The following is a 17,201-nucleotide window of genomic DNA, read 5'->3' on the forward strand; positions in this document are numbered from 1 at the left end:
TTAAAAGCCAAAAATGGGGAGACCTATTACAGGTAACACATTTAAGGGCAACACAATGTCTGTTAGTGGAGTATATCATTTTTACTACCAACTGGGGTATGAGTGCACCATTTGGATTTTCTGGCTCAAACACTAAGATGATTCAGGCTTGTTTTTTTAATGGAATTGGGTCCAGAGGAAGGGGTTTCATCCAGAATGTGAAAACAACCTAAAATGAAATCATAGTGCTACAAATCAGCACAGGCTGTGCTTTACAGTATGAGCAAAAGCTAACAAAGTATTCCAAATATTTTGTCACTTATTTCACTGCTGAGAACAGCAAGGAATTCGTCATTTCTGTGGTTCAAAATGGCAGTCTTTGTAGAGCAATGCCCTAGACAGTGATTATTGCAAGGTTCTGGAAGTGCAATGGCCATTTCCCCCAAAGTCACTGTTTTTGTAGAATTAAACAGGATAAACTTGTTAGGAGGCTGCTTTGTTAAGTTCCCTTGGGTTTAATATTCATATTAGAGCATGCTTCCACAGTACTGTCATAAAAGCAAAACAAAATAAAACGAATACAAGTAGTGGCATGTAATTATGACATGGAAAGGCTATGAGTTAAGTAGATGTTTATATAGAGAGTTTTAATTCCAAGCTACTCATAAAAGTATAGCCTGAACAGACTCCTTTAGCACTACCCACACCCAGAATGGTATTTTCTGGAGAGGAAAAAAAACAGAAAACACTTCATTTTACTTTATTTTTTTCAAGAGAAGACTGTACTAGTGAGTCCAAAAGATTTAAAGCTCACTGTGGTATGGACCACAAAAACTTTTTCTGCTACTATTTTGGTCTGAAACAGCACCAAAATAACTAGCATAAATGCATTACTCTTTAGAAAAACAAGTTGGAAAAATGTCAGAATGTGCTTGGATTTTTATGTGTGCATATATCAACTAGTGTCATGGAAGGCTTACAGAGGATACACCAGTCAAGAAGCTAGACAAAAACTTTATTGTCTGCCCCTCCAACAAGAACAGCTACAGGAAATCTTGAACTCCACCCGGACACTACTGCCATTGAATGACTATGGAACAACATATCATGACACTGTCCACACAGCTAGTTTAAATTAGTACCAGAGATTAATATAGTGGGCTTTTCATATTCGGTGGGGTTTGGTTCTAGAACCCTGCATCAATACCAAAATCCATGGATGTTCCAAATGCCATTAAATACAATGGATAGTAAAATTGTGTCCCATATACAAAATGGCAAAATCATGGTATGATCTTTGGAATGTGTATGTTTTAAAAAACGTTTTCAAGCTGGGGATGCTTGAATCTGTGGATAAAGAATCCAGAGAGATGGTGGGCCGACTGTACACAGAGCTTGTCATTGTTTTTGCTCCATTCTATAGAACTGGAATCATTGGTATTATGATTCATTTGCTTCTTCATGAACGTCTATGGAACACCAGACCTAGGGATTTGGACACATTGGCCCATTACAGACAGGCACCCTAGTACGTGCTCAGCACGTACTAGGGTTAGAAAGGGGCGTCCTTTCCGGATGCCCCTAACCCTAGTATGCGCCGAGCATGTACAAAATGGCAGCACCCGTTCTACATGGGTGCCGCCATTTTGACGTCGCGGACACCTAGCCATTTTCGCGCTGCACGAAGAAGCTTCATTTTGCAGCTTCTTTTTTGTTGAGCGGAGGAGTCGTGCAGTTTGGCTCTCTAGGAAAGCACAAAGCTGTTTTTAAAAAAACCCCAATAACTATGCAAACCAGTGTGGCATAGTGGTTTGAGCATTGGACTATGACTCTGTAGACCAGGGTTCAATTCCCCACTCAGCCATGGAACCCACTGGATGACCTTGAGCAAGTCACATACTCTCAGCCTCAGGGGAAGGCAATGTCAAACTTCCTTTGTGCAAATTTTGTCAAGAAACCCCCACAAGTTGGAAATGATTTGAAGGCACAGGCATACATACTTAAGATCTATTCCTAAAACTAAGACTATAGGATATCAGAAACCAGGAGTATAGGATATCCCTTTGTTGTCATTATGGTATTGCTGACTGTATTTCAACTTGATGCTTCCCACCTGTTCAGGCCATAAACTCAATCTGTGAGAGTTAAAAAAATCTTTTGGGCTTCTGTCACATCATAATATAAAATGAATCATCATAGTAACACCTGGAACAAAATAGATAGATTTATTGGCCTTGGTGCCTGGGAGACTTATGGATGCTATTTTCTTTTTTAAAACAGTAATTAAATGGATGGAAAAGCACAACACCTAAGAAACAATGCTTTTCAGATAGCTGTTTAAGACAGACCACCTTGCACCTGAGTTTCTCACACTAACAGCAGTGAGGAAAGGAGAGAAGCACATTTTCTCACATAGGAGTTTATCACACGGGAGGAATTTCTCTTAATTTCGAATAAAAAGAAAGGGGCCAGAACATATTCACGTGAATTCTCTAGTTCAATTAATTTATGTGAATTCGAATTGCATTCAAACTGACTTCCTATTGCCCCAAAATAGCTTGCTATTGCCTGAAATTGATTGTGATCACCTCTCACACAATAACATGAAACCCCATTATTGCATGATTACTCACACAGGCCCAGTACACATGGGCCTTTTAGCATGTAAGGAATACTGCTAGGGTTGCCTTGGGATGTCGCTTACAGATGCCCCACAACCGTAGTATGTATTCCGTATGTCAAAATGGTGGAGCACTGTACAGATGGGTGCTGCCATTATGACATCACGGCTGCACCACATCCAAACGGCACAGCACGGGTGTGAAGTCTTTGCACCGCGTCAGGCTGCTTGTGGCGGCCTAACAGTGGTGCTGGAAAGAGCTCTGAAATGGAGCTCCTTCTTGGGGAGTGCCTCATTCCCGCAGCCACCAAATGGCTGCAGGAACAAAGCCGGGGGAAAGGGGCCAAGTGGCCCCTTTCTCTCCTGGCAGCAGCTCCCCAAGGTGTCCTGGAGCATGAAGCCCCAAGGATACCCCTTTTCAGGACCAGGACTGAAAAGCGCCAGATTGGAGCCTTTGGGCTGCCACTGTGGCTGCCCTGACCCCAATACATGGCACAAAGGGGCAGCTGCAGGCTGCCCCAAAGGGGCGGTCTGTATCCTGCCAGACTGCATAAATAACTACTGTGCATTGCACAAGGGCACAATAATCAGGAATACTTAAAAATACATTGTTGACTGTACATGCCAGCAAAAAGGCAATGTAGCACAACTACTGAATAACTACATGAGTGTAGATTTACACAACACCAGCACGATGTAAGATCACAAGCTATGTTTGGTTAATGTTAGTGTACCATGCTGTTAACTCAGGTTTTTATCTGCTGCTGCAGTCATGTGTATTATTTTTATTGATTAATGGATCTTCCCAACAATTCCACCCCACACAAGTAATAAGTTGAATGCAATTTGTTTCATAAATATCAGGTAGACAGAATATATTGTAAAGAAGAAAAATAACTTTCTGTTTATGCATCACACATTTTCATGCAGATATTAAGTCAAAAAGATATTGTTCAATTCAACAAGTATTGCAATTTTCAATTTTTTGATTATTCTACATCTTAAAGTGAGAGTAGGAGGAGGGGAGCATAGCTTGTCACCACTCTAGGAAGACTATCATGGCAAGGGAAAGATCAGTCTTTCCCGATCCATTAACCATAGAAGGAATCAGGGAGGTTGTTTTACCCTTCCTGACCAGAAACAACATTTGGCAGCAAGTACCAGTTACCCTAGGGTAACAGCAAACTGTCTGGCCTCATCCACAAGTCAGAGGATGAGTTCTAATTTCACCTCCATTGGGAAGCTTCCATCATTCCTGTGTACTTCAGAACACGTCACATTTCATGTTGAAGCAGGGGAGATAAGAAAAGAAGTCCTACTCAATCAAAAATGGCTTCCAATTAAAAAACAACAAAAGTAGGTGTGAAATGTAAGTGAGAGGTTTATATAAAAATGTGGGAATTGTTCCCAAGATACTAAATGCCTTTTAAATCATGTAGCCTTCCAGATGTTGCTGGACCGTAACTCCTGTCATCTTGCACCATCAGTTCTCCTGGCTAGGGCTGCTGAGAATTGCAATCTGACAACATCTAGAGGGCCATCCATGCCACATCTCAGCTTTAAACATAGATATGATCAAATGCAATATGTTATTTGGATTGTATCTGATACTCTCTCACTCTCTCTCTCTCTCTCTCTCTCTCTTGTAAATATATCAATTATTATTTCTGAATACATTTTTATGACACCATCTGGTGTATTTAACAGTAACCTGCTTCGTTTTCCTTTGCTTTATGTAAACATTTAGTCACTTTATTACCTTTTACGTATCCCTTTGCTCATAAATGCATTCCACTGATTACTGTTTATGAGGTCACATGAAAACAGACTCCTTTGTGCCCTGCCTGTGAAGTTACTTTACGGTAGCCTGTTTTTTGCAAGTGTTCAGTCCTTGAAACTATCAAACAATTGCAAGTCTTTGTGAAATTCTTCAGAAGATATTTCAATACCAGCCAACCCAGTAAAACCTTAAATATATTTATAGGCCTTTTACTGCTGTCACAGCTAGGTTTCAAATGTAAACTTCTTTCCTGATGACATCATCGTGCCCAATGGAGCAGCCAGAGCAGCTGATTTTCTTCACTCCAACAGGAGTGAATTTTCCAAAGGCAATTCCCGGTGATAGCCAGGCAAAGCATTTTGCAAGGCTTTGCCACACACAGCTTCCACAGGAAAGAACTGGTTGTACCTTCCCCCTGCTGGTGTCTCAAATGCAAGGCTGTTGCTCTGTGGGATGAATGGACTCCATTAATGGACCTGAGAATTTTTATTCAGTCATTGCTGGGTAACCCACAATGAGCCCTTGGGTGTTAAAAATCTAAGTAAATTAAAAGAATTTAAAAAGTAGAGGACAGAAAGGGAACAGTATTGGTTGACAGCTTAGTCACCTAATCCACTTCCCTGTAATGAAATGCAGTCGTCTAAAGCAGCTTCCTTAACCTGGCACCCTCCAAAGGACTACATTCCCAGTATCCCCAACCAGCATGACTATCAGTAGTGCTGGCCTGGGAGGGCTGGAGTTATGTTCCAAAAAATTTGGAGGGGACTAGGCTGGGAGCGGGGGTGTTTTAAAAGCAAGAGCGGTGTCATTGGGGGAGGGATATAAACTGCTGTGGGTGACAACCTAGGGGTGTATGTTCAGAGGGGCCATACACCCAGTGGGACTGATGTACCTAATGGGCAAGCGAGAAAGGGCATCACCAACGATCAAGGCTCCTGCGATTTGTACTCCAAAATACCTGCCCCAGTCTGACTCCCCCTTCAGTTCTATGTAATCCTCTTCTATCTCTGCACCCCCATTTCTTTGCCTTCCTTTCAGAACCCCCTACTCACCACAAAGTATGTCCTTGCACCACTGACAATCCAGAACAAACATTCTGCCTATTCAGTTGATGTGCAACACAGAAACTCATACAATTCTCACTTTTCACATTGGTGTGAGTAAAGCAGTTTTTCACTGCTTTCATCAGTTTAATCTTTATCTTTTGCTAATGGCCCTCTGGAGGTTCTTTAACCTTTAATTGGAACAAACAGTGTAATGGATAAATGTGGAGAAGGTGCTCATTAGTATAAATGTTGGATGTGGGTGTTTCTTGAATGCTTAGCAAGATAATTAGACATTCCCCTTTGACTGCCTACAGAGCTTTGTAGCAAGAGAAGTGCTAATTTTATAACTGGGAGACCCATCAGCAACTCCTCATTAGAATGTCTGTATCCAAAGGCAATTTTAATTAGCCAATGTAGCATGCACACCCTGTGCAAAAACCATTTCCCTTGCAAAAGCACAGGGTTTGCAACAATTACGTAGCTGTATCTTCTGCAAGCTGAAGCTTTGTGGACCACTGCTATACAGTGAAGGCAATGGAACAGAAAGGAACATTAACTTCTATAAATGTCAATAGATGTAACGAGGGCAAGCCACTTACAAATTCTCCTTTGGTCTGTTAAAGCAAAATGAATAACTGAAACATAAAAGAATCAGAGAAGAGTCCCCACTGGTGGCCACATCAAGCCTGGGGATGTCTATACATATAAGGCTGCTATAATATTTAAGATAAAGTGACTAGCAGGGAAGCTTTGCAAATGAGTTTTCAGGGGGAAGTGAAAGATACAACAGTCATAAAATTATAGGATTATAGAATTACACAATTGGAAGGGACCTCAAGGATTATCTACTCCAAACCACAGCCATGCAGGAATACCTAGCAGAAGCATTCCTGAGAGACAACCATCCATTTAGGATGTACTTATGATGTTGTAATTTAAAGATATTTTAATTTTGCTAGTTGTTTATGTCGCGACTATTACCATTATATTCAGTGATATACAGAAATTATTATTTATGAGTAACATTACCACAAAAAAAAACATTACTAAGGTTTCTGTATGGTATGGTACGGGAGGAAGTCAATGAGAAGTGAACCATCAGTTACTGCAATGGGCGATGCCAGGTTTAGTGATGCCACTACTTGAAAGACTCCCATTAAACATCTACTTACAGACCTCCAAAGAAGGAGAATCAACCATTCTCCATGGCTATCTGTTCTGAGGCAGTTCTTCCTATTGTTCAGGTGGGATCTCTTTTCTTCTAATCTGAATCCAGTTAGTATTCTGTAGTGAGTTTAGTGCAAAGGTGGGAAGCCTTTAGTCTCTATGTTTTGGAGGCAGTTCCTACAATGTAGGGTTGAGAGACTGAAAACTGGGCTTCTGTACCTTTAATGGTGCTGTATAAGAGGAAATTTCAGCAAGCTCTTTATCATGTAGCCATATAATCAACAAAACCTGCTGAAATTTCCCCTTCTACACAATCATTAAAGGTACAGGAGTCCTCTCCAGTTTACAAACTGGCAATCCTACTACTGTTTCTTACCATGGACCATGCTAACACACTTCTGGGAGTTGAAGGTCAAAACATCTGGAGGGCCAAATGGTTCCCGCCTTGGCATTAGTGTGTCAGGCAAGAACTCAGAAGACTTGGGTTCAAAATCCCATCTAGCCATGAAGATGACTTTTAGAGATCTTTATCTCTCCATTTCAGTTATTTAGGTTACCTTACAGATCACCGAGATGAGAAAATGGGGAAAAGTTAAATACTTCACTGTGAATTTTTGTTACTAAAAGAACAAAGATTATAAGAGAAACAGAATGGAGGAACACTAGTCTAAGAGCCTCACCACCCATTACATTTTGCGAGAAACAAATATACTTGTCAAAAAGTTATAGTGATGGTTGTTATTAACCTTTCCCCAAAAAACTGGAATGCAAGCTTACAAATTAAGCAAATGCAAGAGTTAAAACATCAACATTAATTTTTAAAAAATTAAAAAACAGTTTAAAATTGTACATTTAAGACAGTGCAGTACCCTATGAAATATGAAAAGCACTCTTTAAAAATATTCAGTTCTCAAAAGCCTGCCAGAATTTTTCTTTTGAAGTCTTTGCCTGCTGGCAGAAAGACAAATGTGGGCCCATTCTAGGCTCCCTAGGAATGAAATTCCTGGGCCTAGAAGCAGCCATTGAGAAGGCTTCCAAGAATTACCTGTAATTCTATCCCATCCACTGAACTACTCATCTGTGCATATAGAGAAAACACAGAGGAATCTCACTATGACATTGGTCTCACCCTGACACCAGGATACAGTATTTGCATGGTGTCTGCATTTCCCACTTGCATGAGGAGCTTGCATGAAGAGCCCCTCATTTTAGACACAAGATGTGTTGCTATCAGAACAAGCGTAGTGGACTTAGGCCCTGTGCATACCGGCACTTGGGCTGGCCTGGGGCAGAGTCAGGACTTACCATCTACATGACGCATGCCCTGGCTCTGCCCCCAGGGTTCTGTGACGCCATGTGCTGCACCACATGGCGTGCAGCATTATGGTGCTCCTCCAGCACTGCATCTGCATGACACAGTGCAAAAGGAGAGCCATATAGCCATTGCACTATGGCTATCACGCCCTTTTCAGGGCACAAAAAAGAGCCACTTTATGCGGGTCCTTTTCGTGCCCTGGAAACACCAGATCGGGGCTGTGGTATGCATTGCCACAGCCCTGATCTGGCCAGAGAAGGAACAGCTGGAGTCCACCCCGTCAGGGCTGCTTGCACAGCCCCATAGTCTTGTTTTCTGCTCCATCCATCCCCTAGAAGGAGAAATGACTGGATGCATATACAGTCACCCCTCCTATATTGCAGATCTCAGATCTGCAACCTCGAACATCCACAGAGGAGCAACCTCCACTATTTTCAAAGGGGTGCATGTGCATGGGCATGTGCCCTATTCAAACCTAAATTTTTGCAGGGGGGGTCCAGAATGGATCTCCCATGAAAATGGAGGGCCAATTGTACTCAAGGATGAACCTGGATTTGTTTGTGTGTAATGAGAGAAAGTCAAGGTCAATTATATGTTGGGTTTTGATTTCTGTCCAAACTATTATAGCTAATTAATATTGGTTACTGTCGATCTAACAGGAATTCAAAAAAAAATAAAATTCAATGAAGCCCTAATCTTCCTTCCATTTCTGGAATGAAATGGCTCAGCAGGTGAATGACCACAAAGCACACCAAAGCATACCTGTGTTTTCTTCAGAAAATGAGTACTGATGATCAATCAAAACTGATACACTAATGCAAGTTACAGATTGAAGCAAAATGGGATTTTATTCACCATTAGTCCTGAAGATTGCTTACAATATTTTTAAGATTACTAAATGGGTACACCAGAATATAGCCTTGAAAACATCAAAGTCTTAGAACAGTCAATGAAAGAGTGGGAAAAAGCAAACATATGTATGTCAAAGAAGGAACAAACTTATTAAAAATGGAATATTGAGGTAAAAAATGGTTTTCATTTAAAAAAAAGCTCGAAGGAGTTAAAGAGAAAATATAATTAGGCTTTGCAAGCTTTCCTCCCAGTAAACATACTTTTTAGGTAATGAGCTCCTATTACACCTGCTTTTAAAAATCCACAAGAGATTTTTTTTTAAAAAAAACAAAAAACCTTAAAATTAAAAAAACAGTATAACTAACAAGCACAAGCACTTTTATAACAAAGTTCTAGCAAAATACATCTCAAAGGGGAGCAAGAAATTCAACCAATGCTGGGGCTTTGGATCATACAATGGCAGGGCTAGATGATCTCTGGAAGCAGGATCAAGGCACTCCAAGGCTAGAGGGGGCTCTCTGCATTCAGGACTATAAGGGTCCAAGCAAGAGTCTGGAACCTTGAAGCAACTCATATGAGGCCCTTGCCTCCCAGGGAGCATATTTCTTGCTCTGCAGGTAGGTGATCTTCTCATGTCCACCATCTTTGCACATGTTTTCAGATGCCAGCATCCAGTGTAGAAGCTAGATGGTGGGTTCCCCTCTTTTTACATGACCACCACATGTGGGATAGCGTGTCTGTCTTTTTTTAAAAAAAAATTCAAGCTGTGGATGTTTGAATGCGTGGGGGGGAAATCTGTGGCCGACTGTACTTCTGTTTTTCCCACAACCTTTAGATATGAGACCTTCTCTACACACTTCAGAAGACATTTTAAAACCATTATTATATTATGGTATATTTTGTTGTTCTTATTTGCTATCAAGTTGACCTGAACTTATGGCATTCCTACAGATGAGAGACCTCCAAGACACACTATTATTTACAGTTTTGCTAAGGTCCTCCAAACCCAGGGTCATGACTTCCCTTACTGAATCAATCCACTTGCAGTGTGATCTTCCTCTTTTCCTACTGTTTTCCACTTTACTGAGTAACATTATCACATGATAGCTCCAAAGTACAACCTCACTATAGTTACATGCATATTAATGAAAACGTTACTTTGAAACCAGACTTTTGAGCAGCTGGAACATCGTCATGGAAAGTGGAAGATAACTTTTGGCAAGTTTCTCCTATCCCTGTGCCCATTTGGGTCCTCCAAAAATCTGTTCCATACACTCCAGAACAAAATTTCAGAGAAGCTGCAGAGGGAAGGAGAAACTGACAAAAATTCATTACCGTCCACTTCCACCAGTGATATTCGTATTAGGGATTAGTGGTTCTCAACAGCCGTGCCCCCATATGTTTTGGACTTATTCCCACAATCCCTTATCATTGGGCAGCCATACTGGCTGAAACTTCAAGGAATCAAAGTCCAAAATATCTAAAGGGCCAAATGCTAGGGAAAAAATTGCTCTGGATTAATGCCTTGGTGAATGAAAGAAGAAAAAAACACCTTATACTCATGGAAAGAAACAGCTGGGGCCAATTCATTATTTATATGCTATATAATTGGATATATCATTTATCTGCAGTGATACACAACTTTTGTTTCTTAAAAAAATGATGTACATAAGTCTGGGAGATGGATGGATGGCCCCAAACAATTCATCCTAACTTTCACAGAGCAAAAAAAATCCACAAAACAGAACAGTGGGAGCTAGTGGCTGAAATGTCAGTGAAATGGTGAATCTGCTCTGTGTTTTAGTCTGAACTACAAATGAGTTATTCAAGATGATGAATGATTACTCTGTTCTGAAGATGGAGTGCATGACCTTGGACAGCTCATCCCGAAGTATAGATCTCTCTCAATTCATCTGATTTTTTAAAAGACTATTTTTCAAATCTGCTTGGGAAACAATCACTTTCAGATTCAAAGTACTGGCAACAGATCATCATGCAACATTTGATATTACAATGAACATTTGCATCTCATACACTACACTGTCATCATTATTAGTATTAGTATTATTTCTGCGCTCTTCCTGCAGATTGAGGTGGGGGCCACAATAAATAGCACAATACCTCACATAACATCAGTTAAAAGAGCATATAGAACCAATAGCTACTAAAATATAATGTTTTTAACACCATAATTTTAAAATAATAGGATAGGCCTGCTGTAAGAGAGTTTACTGCTGATTTAAACTCAGAGAGCATCTCAAACTGTTAAATCTCTTCAGGCAGGTCATTTTACAGTCAAGGAGTGGAAGAAAATGTTCTCTGGGTTACTGTCAGTTTAGTTTTGGTTAACTGAAGATGTGTCTCAGAATACCTGAATGTACGGAGAGAATTATATGGGAGAAGACAATACTGTATGTAACCTGGACCAATAGAGTGGCATTGTATCCATGCGATACACAATGTCCCAAAGTGACAGACAGTTCATATCTTCTACTAGATGGATGTAAATGTGGACACAGAAGTAGATCCATTCTCAAAATAGACTCTTACTTCTATTACTGTCACTCACAGAGAAATAATCTAGAGGACTACTGGAACTATATCATATTTTTTCCACTAGAATGGGACCATCACTTAGTGGTAGAGAACATGCTTTGTTCAATATATGGCATCTCCTCTTAGAAGCAGATAGTATGAAAACCCTCTACTCATGACCCTAAGAAACTGATAGTACTTATTGTAGATAACGTTGGGCTGAATCGGCAATTGGTGCATTACATGATATAAGGCTTTACATTTCCCAGCACTTGCATTCATCTTAAGATGGTGTGCAGTAAGACCTTACACAACAAAAAGAATAAAGGAAAACAACTTTAGTTTTCTGTTTTCCCACATTAGGATTTCCCTTCTGCATTCAGAGGAGGCCTGCCATGCAGAGAAGAGTACCTTTGGATTCTGGTTCAACATTACAAAATCCAGTACAGATTGCATGCTTGAAATACCTTTTGGCTCTACTTACAAATGATCTGAAAGGCACCTTTCTAGCCCTTACTTTTGTTGCCAAAGAAACAAGCCTGGTGGTCTCTGCACAGCCTTTTTCCTCCTGTGTGAAGATATTCCAGCTTGAGACATGCCCCCCCCTTTTTTTTTTTCTCTGTTCAGCCACATTATCCTGCCAAATATTTTTATGTATTTTACTCAAGGGTAAATTTATAACAACAGACTGAGTGAGCTTCCAAGTAATTATAGATTTTAAACTCTGCTTTTCTTCATTTGTGGATTTTTTTCAAAGAGAGAGAGAGAGTGTAAACCATGATCAAATAAAAGAAATCAAAATACCTTGACTGATGTTTGATGCCTATATCATACAACTTTTCTATATAATAACTAGAAACCTTGAAAGAACAACACTTCTAATGCTGAAGAGCTTTCTTGATCTGAACAAGTCTCTTTGAAAGGAAGAAATACAGGCACATAGGAAAAAGAATACCTATGATCCCTCACCTGGGAGAGACAAGAACTGAAACAAGACTTCGGTTTTTGTTGTTGTTGCTGTTGTTGCAGTGGTCATGCAAAATTATGTTCAGAAGATGAAGAAATAAACAATTATGGTCTTATGGGATTATTCCTAACTATTCTATGAGAAGGTAATGATTCTTATTCATAGTTGGACTGATTATCAGAGGAAACATTGAGTCAGGAGAGGCATTTATGCCATAATGCAGGGACAGGAATCATGTGGTATTTCAGATGTTGTTTAACTGCAGTTCCCTGTATTATTACCACTGACTATACTAGCTACAGCTGCTGGGATCTGAAGTTCACAATCAACATCTAGAGGGCTGCACAAATCCCACCACTGAGAGTGGCTCCTGCCTGCATTGAAATTCCTCAGTACCATCTTAACTGACATCTCAAACAGAAAGTAGGCCTGTGATTCTAACCATATTGTCACATTTTTTCCTCCTGTCTGCTTTCTAACATCTTTGCCTGATGAAGAAGCCAATGAAGCTTTGAAAGCTTGCATGATGTAATTTATGCTATGGGGCTGGCCCAATAAAGGTATTGATGCTTGTGGATCTTGGATTTTGTTGTATCTCACCACTGCCGTTAGCCTGGCTGACAATAGCTGAAGAAATCATCACTGTCATGGAATATCTTGGGTTGGTTAATCAGTTCAGTGTAACCTAACTCTCATAAAAGGCTGTATTGCATCTGAAGAAGTGGACTGATGCCAAAAGAGCTTATACTAAATAAAAACCAGTCTTTAAAATGCTGCTAGATTTTTTTTATGCCCCTTACATGATTCCTTTCTATGCTACAACAGACTAATATGGCTACTTCTTTAAAAACTGGGGAGTTTTAAAGGAGAGCAGTGGACATTGATCAACTTGAGGCTAGGGGGAGGAAATTGTTGGACTCTAGATGTTGTTGAATTCACAGCTTCCATCAGCCCCAGACAACATGGCCAATAGTTAGAGATGACTGGAATTGTCCCACAGGATCTTCAGGGCCACAAATCCCTTCACCTGTCTTAGAGGCTGGATTTGGATAAAAATGATAGGAGTTTCCATTGTTCTGTTATTCCATTCTTGGGCAAAGGTACTGAGGCACACACTGAGCTGTCTCGATTTCAGTCTGTTTTAAGCCCAGAAAGAGATAGCTGTGGTCACCACAGCTAATGATCTGCAAAAGGAACTCTGTGTCTTTGTTGGTTGTGCTAAGTCTCTCAGTGGCTTTAAACACCACTGACTGTGGTAGTCTTCTGAGTTGTATGTCCAGGATGCCATTTGAAAGCAGCTTGATCCTCCACGATGCTGCAGCCTCTTTTGAAAGCTCACGTCAAACAAGTCTTGAAGAGAAATGACAACACAGAAAGAACCACAACCCAGAAACATCACCCAAGGAGACTTTCTGCTGTGCTTTCTGTAACCGGACTTGTTTATCTAAGATTGGCCTTTTCAGTCATCAACGTGCTTGTAGAAAGCGCAGGATGAATCCTTCCTGAATCTTTGTTCGCGAAGTAAAGCCAGAGAGAGGTCCTCCATGGAATGGCAAAAATGGTGTTCAATACTGTGGCTTCTGTTCTATGCTATCCCTATGGACTCCACCTCCCCCTCCCCACCCCCCGGTGCTATTTACTATTTACTTGTGCTGATTCTGTGGATTTCTTCCAATATTATGACAGCATATTGGTTTCTTTCAACACATCACCAGCTGCTAACACTGCTTGTCTATACCAGCCTTCCCCAGCCAGGGTCCCTTCAGATGATTTGGACTGCAACTACTATCATCCTAAAGACCTGAAAATTGGTCATAGTGGTGCAACTGAAGGGAGTTATAGTTGAAAACATATGGAAAGCACCAGAATGGGGGGATCCAAATGATCATCAGTGAACAAAACCCAAAGAATCACTGTAAGGTAAAACTTCTTCGAAAGATTTATGCCTCAGTTTTCTGTGTATGTACAGGGGCTTACGGTAATTAAAACCACAATAGCTAAAATTAGAAGTGATAAAAAGGCATGGCGGTCTTCCTTAAATTACCTCATCCTAGCAAATTAAAAGCCTGCCAAATTAGAAAGTAAAATTCTTTAATAGCCAATGGAAGGTAATCTGAGAGAACATCCAACCCGAATGGAACAAGCTGCTCTACAAGCCTAGGGTAGTCACTGAGGAAATGTAACCCCTTGTAGCAATGGATTGTGCTTCCTACATCAAGTAGAGATTTTAAGCGAGAACTTTGCCATTCCTTCTGTTGCACCAAATTAAATAGCAAACAGCTTATTTTCATAGTGGGGGTAATGCTAAGAAACAGTTACAGACTGCCAAAATAAAGCTGCTTCGGGTCTCTTTGGAGGTATGCTATTTAAATGATGCATGGGTCCTAAGAGTCCGGAGGTCGCGCCAAAGTCACACTCCGTTCCTAAGCACTGGAGTGCAGTTTTGGTGCAGCTTCCGGATTCTTAGGATGCATGCATCATTTAAACAGCATACCTCCAAAGAGACCCGAAGCAGCTTTATTTTGGCAGTCTGTAACAGGCCAGTGGAAACATTAAGGTGGTGAACCACACCAGGTGACAACCTAAGGCAGGGGTGACACCACTTTCCTTCAAACATCTGCTTTTTGTTGAAATGAGCTGTAGCACTCTCCTGTGTTCCTTTAAAATGCTAAAAAGATTGTGTGAGTGGGGTGAGGCTCAGTGGGAGGAGAAAAAAGAGGCTCCACTTTTTGGGGGGAGATTCAAATTAAAAATATATATTTAAAATATTTTTAAAAAACAATTTCTTTAAAAACATCCCATTTTACCAAATGTTCACTTTAATCACATGAAACTATGTATATGTAAATACATTTAGGCTGTGTGTATGATTTGTAATTTAAAAGTATAATTTTAATTGTGCTAGTTGTTTATGTCACAACTATTACCATTACATTCGGTGATATATGGGAATTATGATATGAGTAACATGAGTACAAAAAAAAACCCATTTACTAAGGATTCTGTATGGTGTGGTATGGAAGGAGGTCAGTGAGAGGGGTGACACCATGAGTTACTTCACTGGTTGACATCAACCCTAGTGGTGCCGCTATGAAATGCAGCCTCAAATATTGCCCACTAGCATCTCATAGACCTCACTATTCACTCCTTACATCTATTCACCCATTCAGGTTTCATAAACTAAACTTTTGTTGTTGTTATTTCCAGATTGGATTGTACTGCAGTGGAGAAACTGAAACATGCTCACCACTCCCCAGATATACCATAGCAGCTCTGCATTATCTATTACTTATGCATTCTAGAATCAAGTTATCAAAAATGTTTGACAAGTGAAGCTTCAGTGCTCTTTTTCTTATGTGAGATTCTGTGTTGAAAGTTCTTTTGCTTAAAATGTCCTGTTTGTTTTCCAGTCATAATTATATGGTCCAAAAAGGAAATCAAAATAGAACATTATAGACACATCTTCTCCAAAAAGAGAGGAAGGACCACAACACATAGCTAAAATATTAAACCCTACTTTAACAACATCAGAACTTCTACATCATATTTGCTGTAAACTTTTTTTAAAAATTTCAGCTTGCTCAAAATAGGAAGACAGAGGGAGGGGCATTTCCCTTTAGTTGTTTTGTGTGGTGGTGGTGAAGGTGATTCTTTTAGCAACAGCTCTGTGACACTTGGCACAATTTAAATCTTCGCCTACTGGCATCTCCTGTCTATTGTGGAGATTGTGCCATTCTGGCCACATTATAACCAGTACTCAAGAAAGAGAGTTTGTTTTGATATACTTTGATATATTCAGAATATTTTTAAAGACTTTTTTTCTTATTAAAATTTTTGTAAACCATCCAGAGTTTCCTTGAAGTACTGTTAATAAGTAAAACTTTTATTATAGTCAAACACTAGCACATAAAATATAGAATATATTACAATTATAATCAACACTGTGAGTCATAGATTCCACTGAGTTACCCAATTATCAAGGAACTTATGACAAACAATAGCAGCTGCAGAGACTCTGGCTATTTTATCTATAATCTGGGAATCATGGGGAAAGATAAATTAATCAAATCTACTGAAAAGTTTTTAAAAAAATAATAGATGTGATCAAAACACAATTGGGATATCCAAAAATAGGAACAATATAACACAGCATGACCAAAGGTTTCTGCATCTCTACTGATAGAAAGGCATGTGTGTTCCTGATACGGAACTTTATGGTATCTTCCTTTCACAAATATAGAAAGCATGATGTTTTAAATGATCCAAAAGAACAAACATCACATGAGGTTCTTCTTCCCAGGAACCTATAGACTGTTTTTGCAGGCATGGAAAGATGGGCAGTCATCAGTTGAGGTGATCAGGGCTTTACAATTGCCAAATAGTGAAGCTGCAGACTTCACTTAGGGGCTCCTCTCATTCAGACTTGAACTTGCCTTTCCCACATACCCTCCCTCTGCTTTAAAATCTTGAGTAATGCCAGGTATAAACATTGTGCAATGTTCTGTATTTTCTTTTTGTAGTAAGAGCCAATTTCCTGGGGAAATGGGGTGGTTGGCCCTTCATAACTTGTTGGAGCATCCCCTTAAGGGATTAAGGGGTAGAGGGATACAAGGACTGACCAGTTTGAGGGCATAACAGCATGCCTCACTCTCACGTGACAGAGAAACCACACATAGTGGTGCATCAGAGGGGATTCCACCTCTGTCATTCTGTGATGGCCGACTGCCAGTCAGATCATGGGCTATTGTGTTACTGGATGGCACACACGGCATCTGATCACTGGATCTTTCCCTCATGCCAATCCAGTTCTATAAAGCTGTTATGATAAAGTTATGGCCTTTAAAAAAAATCTCCAGTGAAGTGTCTTCTGGTTATGTAACATGCTCCCTCTGCCAGACTTTGGTGAGCCAGCATGGCATAGTGGTTTGACTACGACTCTA

Source organism: Sceloporus occidentalis, unplaced genomic scaffold (genome assembly GCF_023333645.1).
Source record: "Sceloporus occidentalis isolate IW3139 unplaced genomic scaffold, rSceOcc1.0.p SCAF_6, whole genome shotgun sequence".
In the NCBI taxonomy this organism is placed as follows: domain Eukaryota; kingdom Metazoa; phylum Chordata; class Lepidosauria; order Squamata; family Phrynosomatidae; genus Sceloporus; species Sceloporus occidentalis.